Consider the following 14,046-nt stretch of genomic DNA (forward strand, 5'->3'; position numbering starts at 1 on the left):
GTCTGATGCACTTCACAAAATAGATGGCATCATGAGGCAGGAAAATGATATGGATATATTGAAGCAACATCTCAAGACATCAGTCAGGAAGTTAAATCTTTGTCGCAAATGGGTCTTCCAAATGGACAATGGCCCCAAACATACTTCCAAAGTTGTGTCAAAATGGCTTATGGACAACAAAGTCAAGATATTGGAGTGGCCATCACAAAGCCCTGACCTCAATCCCGTAGAACATTTGTTGGCAGAACTGAAAAGCATGTGCGAGCAAGAAGGCCTACAAACCTGATTCAGTTACACCAGCTCTGTCAGGAGGAATGGGCGAAAATTCACCCAACTTATTGTGGGAAGCTTGTGGAAGGCTACCCATAACGTTTGACCCAAGTTAAACAATTTAAAGGCAGTGCTACCAAATACTAACTAAGTGTATGTAAACTTCTGATCCCCTGGGAATGTGATGAAATAAATAATTCTCTCTACTATTATTCTGACATTTCACATTCTTTAAATAAAGCGATCCTAACTGACCTATGACAGGGAATTTTCACTAGGATTAAATGTCACGAATAGTGAAAAACTGAGTTTAAATGTATTTGGCAAAGGTGAATGAAAACTTCTGACTTCAACTGTATATGTTTTGACCACGACAGTTTACAATCTAAGGCAATGCCAAGTCATTTAGTCTTCTCAACTTGTTCAACAGCCACACCATTCATTACCAGATTCAGCTGAGGTCTAGAACTTAAGGAATGATTTGTACCAAATACAGTGCTCTTAGTTTTAGACTTAATATATAAGAAACATTCATGTTTACATAGTCAACTTACACACAGCTCTGACACACACACTTATCCCACCAGACATGCCACCAGGGGTCTTTTCACAGTCCCCAAATCCAGAACAAATTCAAGGAAGCGTACAGTATTATATAGAGCCCATATTGCATGGAACTTCCTTCCATCTCATATTGCTCAAATAAACAGCAAACCTGGTTTAAAAAAACCAGATAAAGCAACACCTCGCGGCACAACGCCTCTCCCCTATTTGACCTAGATAGCGTGTGTATGTATTGATATGTAGGCTACGTGTGCCTTTTAAAAAATATATGTAGTTCTGCCCTTGAGCTATTGATGTTCTGTATTATGCCATTCTGTATATTGTTAAATGTTTCATGTGGACCCCAGGAAGAGGAGCTGCTGCTTTTGCAACATGGGGATCCTAATAAAATACCAAATACTTTATTAAATTCAGTCACCCCACCATGGTTAGTGTTGGTATGTAACTGTATATTAAATTCAGTCACCCCACCATGGTTAGTGTTGGTATGTAACTGTTAAATTCAGTCACCCCACCATGGTTAGTGTTGGTGTATAACTGTTAAATTCAGTCACCCCACCATGGTTAGTGTTGGTGTATAACTGTATATTAAATTCAGTCACCCCACCATGGTTAGTGTTGGTGTGTAACTATTAAATTCAGTCACCCCACCATGGTTAGTGTTGGTGTATAACTGTATATTAAATTCAGTCACCCCACCATGGTTAGTGTTGGTGTGTAACTGTTAAATTCAGTCACCCCACCATGGTTAGTGTTGGTGTATAACTGTATATTAAATTCAGTCACCCCACCATGGTTAGTGTTGGTATGTAACTGTTAAATTCAGTCACCCCACCATGGTTAGTGGCGTGTAACTGTTAAATTCAGTCACCCCACCATGGTTAGTGTTGGTGTATAACTGTATATTAAATTCAGTCACCCCACCATGGTTAGTGTTGGTGTATAACTGTATATTAAATTCAATCACCCCACCATGGTTAGTGTTGGTGTATAACTGTATATTAAATTCAATCACCCCACCATGGTTAGTGTTGGTGTATAACTGTATATTAAATTCAGTCACCCCACCATGGTTAGTGTTGGTGTATAACTGTATATTAAATTCAGTCACCCCACCATGGTTAGTGTTGGTGTATAACTGTTATATTCAGTCACCCCACAGCGGTTAGTGTTGGTGTATAACTTTATATTAAATTCAGTCACACCACCATTGTTAGTGTTGGTGTATAACTGTATATTAAATTCAGTCACCCCACCATGGTTAGTGTTGGTGTATAATTCTATATTAAATTCAGTCACACCACGGTGGTTAGTGTTGGTGTATAACTGTACATTAAATTCAGTCACACCATGGTTAGTGTTGGTATGTAACTGTATATTAAATTCAGTCACACCATGGTTAGTGTTGGTGAATAACTGTATATTAAATTCAGTCACACCACCATGGTTAGTGTTGGTGTATAACTGTATATTAAATTCAGTCACTCCACCATGGTTAGTGTTGGTGTGTAACTGTTTGACTTCATGTCTTGAAAAGGTTTTAATTTCATCACTACAGAATAATACCGTAATATACAGTTTTCCAGGGAGTTCTAGAAACCAGTTGAAGGAAAACTCCATCCAAAACCATATTCTGGTATTTGTTTCATTAGTCCATTGTGACATAGTCCCAAAATGTTTTGCTTGTCAACAATCAACTTCTCAAGATATGTCACTTTCAAAATACAGAAATCCCCATTTGATGCATTTTGCAAATACCAAAAGACCGTATTTGGGTGTAATTTTCCTGTAAGGAAAGTGTAACCGATGTGAAATGGCTAGTTAGTTAGCGGTGATTCGCGCTAATAGTGTTTCAATCAGTGACGTCGCTCGCTCTGAGACTTGAAGTAGGGTTTCCCCTTGCGTTGCAAGGGCCGTGGCTTTTGTGGCGCGATGGGTAACGATGCTTCGTGGGGTGTCAGTTGTTGATGTGTGCAAGGGTCCCTGGTTCGATCCCGGGTTGGGGCGAAGAGAGGGACGGAACCTACACTGTTACAAAAGCATGCATCAGTCAGGTGAAAGGTTATTTGGCACCATGTCCAAGACCTTGTTAATGCCACAGAAAATACCATCTGAGTTAAAGATTATAGGACTGTTGCATTCTGCTGCACTATCCCAGTTCACCACTAGAGACATACAGGTATTCTATCCAGTGGTGTTCTGCTGCACTATCCCAGTTCACCACTAGAGACATACAGGTATTCTATCCAGTGGTGTTCTGCTGCACTATCCCAGTTCACCACTAGAGACATACAGGTATTCTATCCAGTGGTGTTGTGCTGCACTATCCCAGTTCACCACTAGAGACATACTCCGTGGTCTCCAACTGCTCCTAAACACAAGTAAAACTAAATGTATGCTCTTCAACCGATCGCTGCCTGCACCTGCCCGCCCATCCAGCATCACTTCTCTGGACGGTTCTAACTTAGAATTTGTGGACAACTACAAATACCTAGGTGTCTGGTTAGACTGTACACTCTCCTTCCAGACTCACATCAAACATCTCCAATACAAAGTGAAATCTAGAATTGGCTTCCTATTTCGCAACAAAGCATCCTTCACTCATGCTGCCAAACATACCGTCGTAAAACTGACCATCCTACCAATCCTCGACTTCGGCGATGTCATTTACAAAATAGCCTCCAATACCCTACTCAACAAGCTGGATGCAGTCTATCACAGTGCCATCCGTTTTGTCACCAAAGCCCCATATACAACCCACCACTGCGACCTGTATGCTCTCGTTGGCTGGCCTTCACTTCATCATCGTCGCCAAACACATTGGCTCCAGGTCATCTACAAGACCCTGCTAGGTAAAGTCCCCCCTTATCTCCGCTCACTGGTCACCATAGCAGCACCCACCTGTAGCACGCGCTCCAGCAGGTATATCTCTCTGGTCACCCCTAAAGCCAACTCCTCCTTTGGTCGTCTCTCCTTCCAGTTCTCAGCTGCCAATGATTGGAACGAACTACAAAAATCTCTAAAACTGGAAACACTTATCTCCCTCACTAGCTTTAAGCACCTGCTGTCAGAGCAGCTCACAGATCTCTGCACCTGTACATAGCCCATCTTTAATTGAGCCCAAACTACTACCTTTTCCCCTACTGTATTTATTTATTTTATTTATTTTGCTCCTTTGCACCATATTATTTATATTTATATTTTAACTTTTAACTTTCTTCAAACTACAAATCTACCATTCCAGTGTTTTTTTCTTGCCATACTTTTACTTTGCCACCATGGCATTTTTTTGCCTTTACCTCCATTATCTCACATCATTTGCTCACATTGTATATAGTCTTATTTTTTTCCTACTGCATCATTGATTGTATGTTGTTTTACTCCATGTGTAACTCTGTGTTTTTGTATGTTGTCGAACTGCTTTGCTTTATCTTGGCCAGGTCGCAATTGTAAATGAGAACTTGTTCTCAACTTGCCTACCTGGTTAAATAAAGGTGAAAAAAAATAAAAAAATACAGGTATTCTATCCAGTGGTGTTCTGCTGCACTATCCCAGTTCACCACTAGAGACATACAGGTATTCTATCCAGTGGTGTTCTGCTGCACTATCCCAGTTCACCACTAGAGACATACAGGTATTCTATCCAGTGGTGTTCTGCTGCACTATCCCAGTTCACCACTAGAGACATACAGGTATTCTATCCAGTGGTGTTCTGCTGCACTATCCCAGTTCACTAGAGACATACAGGTATTCTATCCAGTGGTGTTCTGCTGCACTATCCCAGTTCACCACTAGAGACATACAGGTATTCTATCCAGTGGTGTTCTGCTGCACTATCCCAGTTCACCACTAGAGACATACAGGTATTCTATCCAGTGGTGTTCTGCTGCACTATCCCAGTTCACTAGAGACATACAGGTATTCTATCCAGTGGTGTTCTGCTGCACTATCCCAGTTCACCACTAGAGACATACAGGTATTCTATCCAGTGGTGTTCTGCTCCACTATCCCAGTTCACCACTAGAGACATACAGGTATTCTATCCAGTGGTGTTCTGCTGCACTATCAATCTGTGTCCGGGAACTAGAATCAAAAGAGCAAACACTGAATTACCTTGTAGTGGTCAGAGCCCAAATCTAGTTCCCTACCGCATCACTGTGCGCCTCATTGTGTAACAATTCGGGGCTCCAAATTGCTCCTCATTCATACGATTGTGTTTATACAGGACGTACCGTCAACCAGCTCCGCGAAATTATTAATGGCCCGACTTCGGCAGAGACCAAATCACCGTAAATGCTTCACGACCATCGTAAACAGGTTGACATCATGCAGCGCCTTTAACCCTCGTTTTCACACTGATCCCAGAACCATATTCTTTCCACCATAGGAATGGTTGAACAAACCAGATGAACCCATTTAGGGTTTTCGGGACTACAAGGTGGCACATTGATATCCGTGTCACACCGTAATTTTCATTTCGTCCCATGGTAAAGGGCCTGAGTGAACGCTTTATTTATCCACCATCTTTGGCGGTACTGATAGCAGCGTAAACTGAGTTTATTCCATAGACTATTAAACTGTCCCATCGTGTCGTTAAAGCCTACTACATGACTACACATGCTGCTCAAAATAACATCCATTCAGAAATAAGTGGCTTTAAATAATTAAAGTCAGTCAACTTTCTATAGCCAGTGAAATGTCAACGTTACTTCTGTATGTTTACAACCACCTAGAATAACTACATAATGAAATGAGATGACAGGAAATGTCACATTGTTCAGTATTGAATTCAGAACACCACATGGTTCATTCAAAATGGCCAAATTCACCAAGTCTGATTTACTACCACCAAGAAAGAAAAATAGGACAAGCATTAATTAGATTTATTTATACATCAAAACACAGTCATGGGGTTGAATTGACTTGGCCTGGTTCTCCCCAGTTCCAACTAGACGACCCACTTCCTTGCTGACCAAACAGGAGTGCAAGAGGGCTTGCCGGTGTACAACAGGAGAGCTAGAGGGAAAATAGTGTGAGAATTAAACCCTGGTGATACTGTAGGGACTAATACACAAGGTATGAGAAGACTTGATCAGAGCGTAACCAATCAGTCAGCGTTACATCAGACTGGGGCGGTAATGATGACTCATCAGGTCAGTGTCTAACAAACTGCATGGGTCAGAGTGATGATCCAAGAGGAACATTCAACAGGACATTAACAACATCTTCCTAGTATTGATCTGCCCCCCTTTTCCATTACAACACATTTACACTGAGTGGACAATACATTAACCAGACCAGGTGACAGCTAGCCCTTATTGACGTCACTTGTTAAATCAGGTTAAAATGGTATCTAAACCACAAGACATGGATTGTGTACCACTCAGAGGGTGAACGGACAAGACAAAGATTGAAGTTCCTTTGAATGAGGTATGGTAGGTGCCAGGTGCACCAGTTTCTCATGTGTATCAACATTGGTCCACCACCCAAAGGACATCCAGCTACTGGAGCTTACTGTTCTGAGAGCAAACTCAATATTAGGAATGTGTTCTTAATGTCCTCTATACTCAGTGCATTATAATACTGGAACCGTAAGTCATTCCCACTACACACCTTCACACTCCACCAGCACAGCAACACTTCAGCAGCCAACGAGACCTAAAAAGACAACAGTTTTAAAACCAAATAATTCCAATCTTAGATTACTAGACTACATTCAGTGCGTTCTGAAACCAGATCAGGAGAATATAGTTCAGTCATTGCAGCCATCCAGCCAGTGGTCCAGGGTCTGGGGTCAAGCCCCCACCCAGACACCCTCCCTCCAGGCAGGCAGCCCACCTTACCCCTGCCCCTTGCACTAACAGCAGGCTTGTCAGTGTCTGCCCAACCCACAGGAGGACCGATGGGAGGCCAGACCTTTATCCAGCCCAGAGCACAGGACAGGATTGCCACCTGACTGGATGAAGGAACCTCATCATTTACAACATTCCAGAATGGTTCATGTGGAAGGAGAGTTAAGATGCTGTCTAAAGTCACACACCTTTCCAAACACTGCAGACACTAGGACCTCAACCAGGGGGCAGGAACCTAGAGGGAGAAAGTAGGAAAGCATGAAATGACATTGTATAAACTAGTAGTGAGACATGAGATCAGTCTATAGCAGTGGATTCTAATCCTGGGGACCCAACTGTCAACAAGTGTTTTTCCCCCCCTAGAAAAACGCTTGGGTGGTATATCAGGGTGTTAGAAAAACAGGGTTTCACCAATAACAAATACATTTCTGAAGTTTATATTGATAGCCATTTAACCTTATGGATAAGGGCAGTATTTTCACAGCCGGATAAAAAACACGTACCCTATTTAATCTGGTTATTACTCCTGCCCAGAAACTAGAATATGCATATAATTGTTTGATTTGGATAGAAAGCACCCTAAAGTTTCTACAACTGTTTGAATGGTGTCTGAGTATAACAGAACTCATATGGCAGGCCAAAACCTGAGAAGATTCTGTACAGGAATTACCCTGTCTGACCATTTCTTGGACTTCTTTATCATCTCTATCCAAAACAAAGGATCTCTGCGGTAACATGACATTTTCTCAGGCTCCCATAGGCTCTCAGAAAGCGCCAGAACGTTGAATGATGACTTTGCAGCCCATGGCTGAAAAACAGTAGCACATCTTGTAAGTGGTCGATCTCAGGATGAGACGGGCGCACGCATGCACGTGTAGAGTCCATTTTATATTTAGTCTTTGAACGAAAACAACGACTCCCGGTCAGAATATTATCGCTTTTTTACAAAAAAAAAAATCACAAAAATTGATTTTAAACAGTGTTTGACATGCTTCGAAGTACGGTAATGGAATATTTTGAATTTTCTTGTCACAATACACGTCCGCGCGTCACCGTTCGGATAGTGTCTTGACGCACGAACAAAACGCCGCTATTTGGATATAACTATGGATTATTTGGAACCAAAACATTGGGTGTAAACTGGAAGTGCATTCTGACGAAGACAGCAAAGATAATCCAATTTTTCTTATAGTAAATCTTAGTTTGGTGAGTACCAAACTTGGTGGGTGTCAAAATTGCTAGCCTGTGATGGCGAGCTATCTACTCAGAATATTGCAAAATGTGCTTTCACCGAAAAGCTATTTTAAAATCGGACACTGCGATTGCATAAAGGAGTTCTGTATCTATAATTCTTAAAATAATTGTTTTTTGTGAATGTTTATCGTGAGTAATTTAGTAAATTCACCGGAAGTGTTCGGTGGGAATGCTAGTTCTGAACGTCACATGCTAACGTAAAAAGCTGTTTTTTTATATAAATATGAACTTGATTGAACAAAACATGCATGTATTGTATAAGATAATGTCCTAGGAGTGTCATCTGATGAAGATTTTCAAAGGTTAGTGCTGCATTTAGCTGTGGTTTTGGTTTTTGTGACATTATATGCTAGCTTGAAAATGGGTGTCTGATTATTTCTGGCTGGGTACTCGGCTGACATAATCTAATGTTTTGCTTTCGTTGTAAAGCCTTTTTGAAATCGGACAATGTGGTTAGATAAAGGAGCGTCTTGTCTTTAAAATGGTGTAAAATAGTCATATGTTTGAAAAATGGAAGTTTTTGGATTTTTGAGGAGTTTGTATTTCGCGCCACGCCCACCATTGGATATTGGAGCAGGTGTTCCGCTAGCGGAACGTCTAGATGTAAGAGGTTTTAAGTAAATACTATATTTCTGAAGTTTATATTGATAGCTACTTAAGTAAATACCTGCAGTCAACATCGGGGTCTGATTATTTAAGACTAATTAGCGAAAGATTAGCATTGAGCAGTCTGTCTAAACGAAGCCTTACATCTGGGTCCCCAGAACCAGGATTGTGAAACACTGCTCTAGAATATAGATCAGTTCAGTAACCAATCAGTCAGCTGAACATCAGACTGGGGCGGTAACAGGAAATCATCACTTCTACATTATAAAGGACAGAAGTTAAAGGCAACAGATCAAAGTGAAAGTTGATCCTACACACCTTGAGGTAGTGCAGCAACAGTTCTCCAGTGGCCAGGCTGGAACAGTTAGGACCTGGAAGGAACAGATTACAATTAAACATTATGCAGAAGTACATTAGGTACTGCAGACTATATGCAGAGCATTCTGAAATGAGATCAGTCTCAAGCTTCAGTCATTGTAGCCATCCAGCGGGCCAAGGACTGGCTCCAAGCCTCCCACCCAGACACCCTCCCTCCAGGCAGGCAGCCCACCTTACCCCTGCCCCTTAACCAAGAGCAGGCTTGTCAGTGTCTGCCCAACCCACAGGAGGACCGATGGGAAACCTGGGTTGATGCCAGCCACAGAGCACCGGACAGAAGCCATACAACTGTTATGTGGAAACCTCATCACGTACAGCATCCCAGAATGTTCCATGTGGTGGGTGCGCACTGTAGTTAAGTGTTCATGGGAATTGTAGTTCACTCAGTGACTTTTAAAGAGTAGGTAAAAGGTAGGTTGAGTTGGTAACAAGTGCAAGAGGTGGAGAGTCAATGAGTGAAGATGCTGTCAAAACAAATCATACACACCTTCCTGAAGACTGCAGACCAACAAGGACAAACTGGGGGAGGAGAGTTGAGGGATTATTAAGTGACGTTGTAAGAACTAGTGGTCCGACATTAGATCAGTCTACAGCACAGCATTATCTAATCCTGGGGACCCACCACTCCTCTGGGTCCCCAGAACACACTGCTGTAGTGGAGATCAGTTCAGTAACCAATCAGTCAGCTGAACATCAGACTGGGGCGGTAACAGGAAATCATCACTTCTACATTATAAAGGACAGAAGTTAAGTGGATCATACACACCTTGAGGTAGTTCAGTAACAGGCATCTTCTAGTGACCAGTCTGGTACCACCGTCAGGACCTGAAGGAGAGGAGGCTAAATAAACATGCTGAACAGCAGGACATTAAAGACTGCTTTATTGGCTGATAGATCAGAGGGGTAACCAATCAGCTGGGGAGGTAACACAACAATCTGAAAGACAACTGATCCTAGACCAGCACTACCACCCAGAGAGACTAAATATGGGAGTGCTGACAAGGGCCCTGTACTACATCAGGACACTAGTTATTTGGAAGTCAGTATCCTAACTTCAATCCTGCTTAAACTATTGATGGTACTGCAACAAACAGTAAATAAACTGACTACATTCTGAGTAACCCATCCACCCCAGTGATTTGTGCTGCTACTAGCATTTCATGAATGATTCTGCATCGACTTAATGATCTTAAATCTAATGGCGGCCATTTTGGATCAACAATTCAGAGCCAACAGCCATTTTGCGTGAGTCTCTGGTCCCATCAGACAGTTGGTAACCCCAACGAGCTGTCACCTTGTTGCCCTGGCAACGCCAGTGGGTCCACCTTTGCAGGTTCTGTCGTCGACGCAGGGCGTAAGACGCGTGCGGGTGTCATCACCAGGAGCCAGAGTCACCATGACTACCAAACAGCAACTGTTCACCCTTGTTTGCAGTGAGTATTAACACTAGACTGGTTATAGCTTGTGGCTAAGGCAGAGGCTCTGGTTAAGATACAAGGACTAAACACATTTCACATGACAATTACCAAACGTACTCATTAACCAAAACTCACCAGTCTAGTTGGCATCACAGCTCCCTGTTCAGCCACATACAGAGGAAACCTAAGACAAAAGCTTCAAGATAATCTCTTGGTGGGGACCGGGGACCAGATACCAGGCAGGCACAAGGAGGGGGTTAGACATAACATATGTAGCCTTTATGACAGGGTTACGTAGCCCTCTGCTGAAGTCAGCTATTCCTTTTCTCAACAGGAGTTCAGACGAACGAGATTCCAAAGAGAATATTCATCATGTTCAGCAGAAGGACGGGATAGCTCAAACATGTTGCGTTCAGCTAAACTATACAAGTTAAAAAGTTGACAAAGCTGTGCAAATATCAATACAATAACCTTAATGTTTGAACTACCACTTCCAGGACAAGACACTGGTGTTAAAATATCCATTTAGACTGGATGGATCCTTACCTGCATAGCTTAGAGCAGCCATCATGTTTCAGGACAGTCAACTGTAAAACAAAACTAGACTGCAACAAGACAGTCAAGTGAGGGTTCTTTACTCAGCAGGGTGTCAGGTTATTATTCAACAAGAGGAATTCAGAAGACCGAGTTTACAAAAAGTTCTCATGGTTGCAGAGAACTATTGTGTTTCTGGTAAAGACCCCCCTTTCTAGTGCACTACTTCTGACAAGGGCACTTAAAGCTCTGGCACCATTTGGGACAGTTTCAGGACGACATCTTACCAGTATGTGTGAGTCCACGCTGCAATTCCACTGACAACAGCCCTCAAACCTTGTAGAACGAAAGGCAAACATTTTATTAGTGTGTTGATTGAGAAGTCGATGACTAACTGCTTCATTATATACAGTCACTCAGTAGTTCATGTAGTTTCACATCGGTTCAAAGTGAGCTAAGTTTAACATCACTGGGACTGTAGCAGCATCAAGTGACTGGTTCCACAGAGTTCTGTCACTCAACCCACACGGCACCCCAGTCCCTATGCAGTGGACTACTGATTGAGGAGACAGACTGTCTGTGCTCAGATGTGAGCCGCCCGATGGTACTCCCAAACACAGCCTGATGTGCCCTAGACCCCTGCGCCACTCAGGAGCAGTTCACAGGGTGCCATTTGGGATTACACCAACATGTATACTGGTGGAAGACCAATCCTACCCTTAGTGGGGAACCCAGTTTGATCTTTGTTGGAAGAACTCACCAGTGAAGGTAGTGTTAGTCCCTTTAGGAAACGTCATCCCCACATCTGTTAAAATGAGAAAGGAAGTTAGTGTTCAGCTGTAAAGAACATTTAAACATACAACTGCTGCATTAGCTACAGTCACTCAGTAGTTCATGTCGTTTCACATAGTTTCAAAGTGAGCTAAGTTTAACATCATTGGGACTGTAGCATGTCCCAGTAGCCATCTTGTATAGTTGGACAGCCAAAAGGGGATAGTGAAAGTGCCTGCATCCAAAGTCACACCCTATTCCCTTTACAGTGCACGGGTCCTGGTCTATGGTAGTGCACTATAAAGGGAACTGGGGTACTTTTCCAAATAAAGCAAGTGTGTTAATATTTCACCAACCTGGATTTTCAGAAAGTGCATCATTCTCATGTTCTGGAATCAGGTATTCTAGAGACGGAGTCACAAAATAATGTTAGTTATAGTTTGGCTTCTATGAGAAGATAGAAGGTTCTTGAATAGAGCCCATCAGATCAAACAGTAGCTTCACAAAATATCAGACATATGCTTGTCAATGGATCATCATATAAAGCTCATAAGTAGTGACCACATAGAAATCTGGTGCCATTGGAACTGTCCTGAACACCAGTGAATAAACTCAAATGGAACTCACACATTCCTATTCCAGAATGGAACTCCAAGTGGGGATTCTGTTCAGATGCCTTGAAGTCAGGAAGTCATGTCACAAGTAATGCAGACCTGAGCAAAGAACACATCCATGTTAGTGACTTAGTCTGTATATTACAAGAGGCTTTGGAACACAGGACAAGGAGGCCATCAGATCAAAGTTAGCATCACCATGAATCAGATATATGCTTGTCATTGAGGATCATCATTTACAGCCAGTCACTTGTGAGTCAGTTAACAAATCCTGAAAGTCCACTTCCCTATTTAGTTGTAAGACAGTTTTCCAAGTGCACACAGAGATACTCAGGGATTTAGGGCAGAGGACCTTTACCTACTTCCCCAGACAGATAGTCATGGATACATATGTCAGAGTCAAACTGAGGTAAGTTAAAATGTAGTTTTGCAAGCTAATGCTAACCAAAGCTAGCATAATGACTGGAAGTCTACAGGTGTGTACTAGCATGTTAGCTGACCATATTCTTAATAGCTGCGCTAACGCTTGTGAATATTCACCTACAAAGCTACCTTCACAGTGAAGTTGTATCCATTAACTTGGGAATTAGATAAAGGGTCCTGGCGAATCCCTTTAAGGCGAAGGGCTGATAAGCTGAACACATCTAATGATCCTAGTGGTAAGTCAATGCACTCACGTGTCAGTCTTCTGGACTTCCCTGGTATCTGTCCTGCATTTCTGTTGATCAGGGGGAAAGTTAGGGAGGTCCATTTATGAACAGACAACACGCAGGCATATAAAACCCGAAATTGATATCGTCGCTAATGGAACCTTATTTCCAATACAGTGAACTACTTTTGACCAGATCAACGTTAATCAGTAGTAAACTATTGAGAATAAGGTGCCATTAGCGCAGCAACGACAGTCGAATCAGGGGCCAAATGCTACTCAGAATCTGGTAAAGAAGTTTCTTCTTCAAAGTCTGATTCGGTAAGAGAGAGTTCATGTTATCATCACCGTAGCACAGACCTCTTAACGTTGGGTTTATAACGACTAATGGTTTGGTCTCACCTAACTGGCGAGCTAGCATACTAGCTAACATGACACGTGGTTAGCTAATTGCTAACTAAAACCACCACGTAAGCAGGTATTTAATAAGTAATAAGTTGCTTACCCGAGCAGCACATTCGAGTCGTCGGCATCTTGAAAGGAGAAAATTAAAAGTTAACAGTAATGTTAGTTACAACCGCCGTAGCTAGACATCCATTAAATCATGTAGGTTCTCATGTGACCTGGCTAGTTGCGGACACGTGTTCTGCGAAAGCAGCATTTCGAAACACGTTTTTGGTAAAATATGTATTTTTTTGCAAGTCTCTCATCAGAAATACTAAAGTACAATCAGGTTTTCAGAACAGGTCTGTGTAAATTCTCATCATCGAAAGACGTTGCGATGCTAACAGCCAGATATCAGCCTGTACATTAAATAAACAAATCAGAACAAAACATGTTTGATACTAGAAATAAAGTCCATAATTTGTCTAGAGTAAATTCTGAAAATCAGTGGAGGAGTTGAAACAAAAGGATCGCTTCAAATTGAACGCCAAAGTGGCGACTAGCTAAGTTTACCGTTTGCTGCTCCCGCCGCTTTCCGTTCAGCGTTACCAACTCATTTCCAGAGGAAGTTCGGTTTGTTGCTAAATGACGTTGAGATGTCATTGCGTGATGCCGTCATTACATAACGTAAGCCGGCGTCATTACGTAGATTACGCTATAACGTTACTCAAATTGACTGGCCATCTCGGCGA

At 42.2% G+C, this 14,046-nt stretch overlaps 3 protein-coding genes and 6 non-coding genes across 10 annotated transcripts in view; 1 reads left to right on the top strand and 8 right to left on the bottom strand.

The window, feature by feature from the left end:
* LOC115194671 (piggyBac transposable element-derived protein 4) overlaps positions 1-13,972 on the bottom strand; it is a 65,402-nt gene extending 51,430 nt beyond the window's left edge. Inside the window, exons 1-6 of one of the 2 annotated variants that reach the window (XM_029754549.1) lie at positions 13,868-13,972; positions 13,416-13,443; positions 12,939-12,979; positions 12,275-12,360; positions 12,004-12,051; positions 11,637-11,681 (exon numbers count right to left, since the gene is read on the bottom strand). The gene's annotated coding sequence lies outside the window, so the exon portion shown is untranslated. The remainder of the gene's footprint in view (positions 1-11,636; positions 11,682-12,003; positions 12,052-12,274; positions 12,361-12,938; positions 12,980-13,415; positions 13,444-13,867) is intronic. The other variant, XM_029754552.1, reaches the window with a different exon arrangement.
* The window catches only part of LOC115194677 (zinc finger protein 37-like), a 1,069,572-nt gene that overhangs the window by 511,032 nt on the left and 544,494 nt on the right, over positions 1-14,046 (bottom strand). The window lies entirely within an intron of this gene.
* Positions 1-14,046, top strand: part of LOC115194676 (gastrula zinc finger protein XlCGF26.1-like) — a 900,659-nt gene that overhangs the window by 402,812 nt on the left and 483,801 nt on the right. The gene's annotated exons all lie outside the window — the stretch shown is intronic.
* On the bottom strand, positions 5,923-5,992 carry LOC115195043 (small nucleolar RNA SNORD31). The gene has a single exon (XR_003878582.1). It is a non-coding gene; the product is annotated as a small nucleolar RNA SNORD31 (small nucleolar RNA).
* On the bottom strand, positions 8,739-8,808 carry LOC115195035 (small nucleolar RNA SNORD31). Its single transcript, XR_003878575.1, has one exon. It is a non-coding gene; the product is annotated as a small nucleolar RNA SNORD31 (small nucleolar RNA).
* Positions 9,586-9,655, bottom strand: LOC115195036 (small nucleolar RNA SNORD31). Its single transcript, XR_003878576.1, has one exon. It is a non-coding gene; the product is annotated as a small nucleolar RNA SNORD31 (small nucleolar RNA).
* On the bottom strand, positions 10,182-10,308 carry LOC115195052 (small nucleolar RNA SNORD22). Its single transcript, XR_003878591.1, has one exon. It is a non-coding gene; the product is annotated as a small nucleolar RNA SNORD22 (small nucleolar RNA).
* On the bottom strand, positions 10,649-10,720 carry LOC115195030 (small nucleolar RNA SNORD30). The gene has a single exon (XR_003878570.1). It is a non-coding gene; the product is annotated as a small nucleolar RNA SNORD30 (small nucleolar RNA).
* LOC115195028 (small nucleolar RNA SNORD29) lies at positions 11,756-11,819 on the bottom strand. Its single transcript, XR_003878568.1, has one exon. It is a non-coding gene; the product is annotated as a small nucleolar RNA SNORD29 (small nucleolar RNA).

This window comes from Salmo trutta, chromosome 5 (genome assembly GCF_901001165.1).
Source record: "Salmo trutta chromosome 5, fSalTru1.1, whole genome shotgun sequence".
Lineage (NCBI taxonomy): Eukaryota > Metazoa > Chordata > Actinopteri > Salmoniformes > Salmonidae > Salmo > Salmo trutta.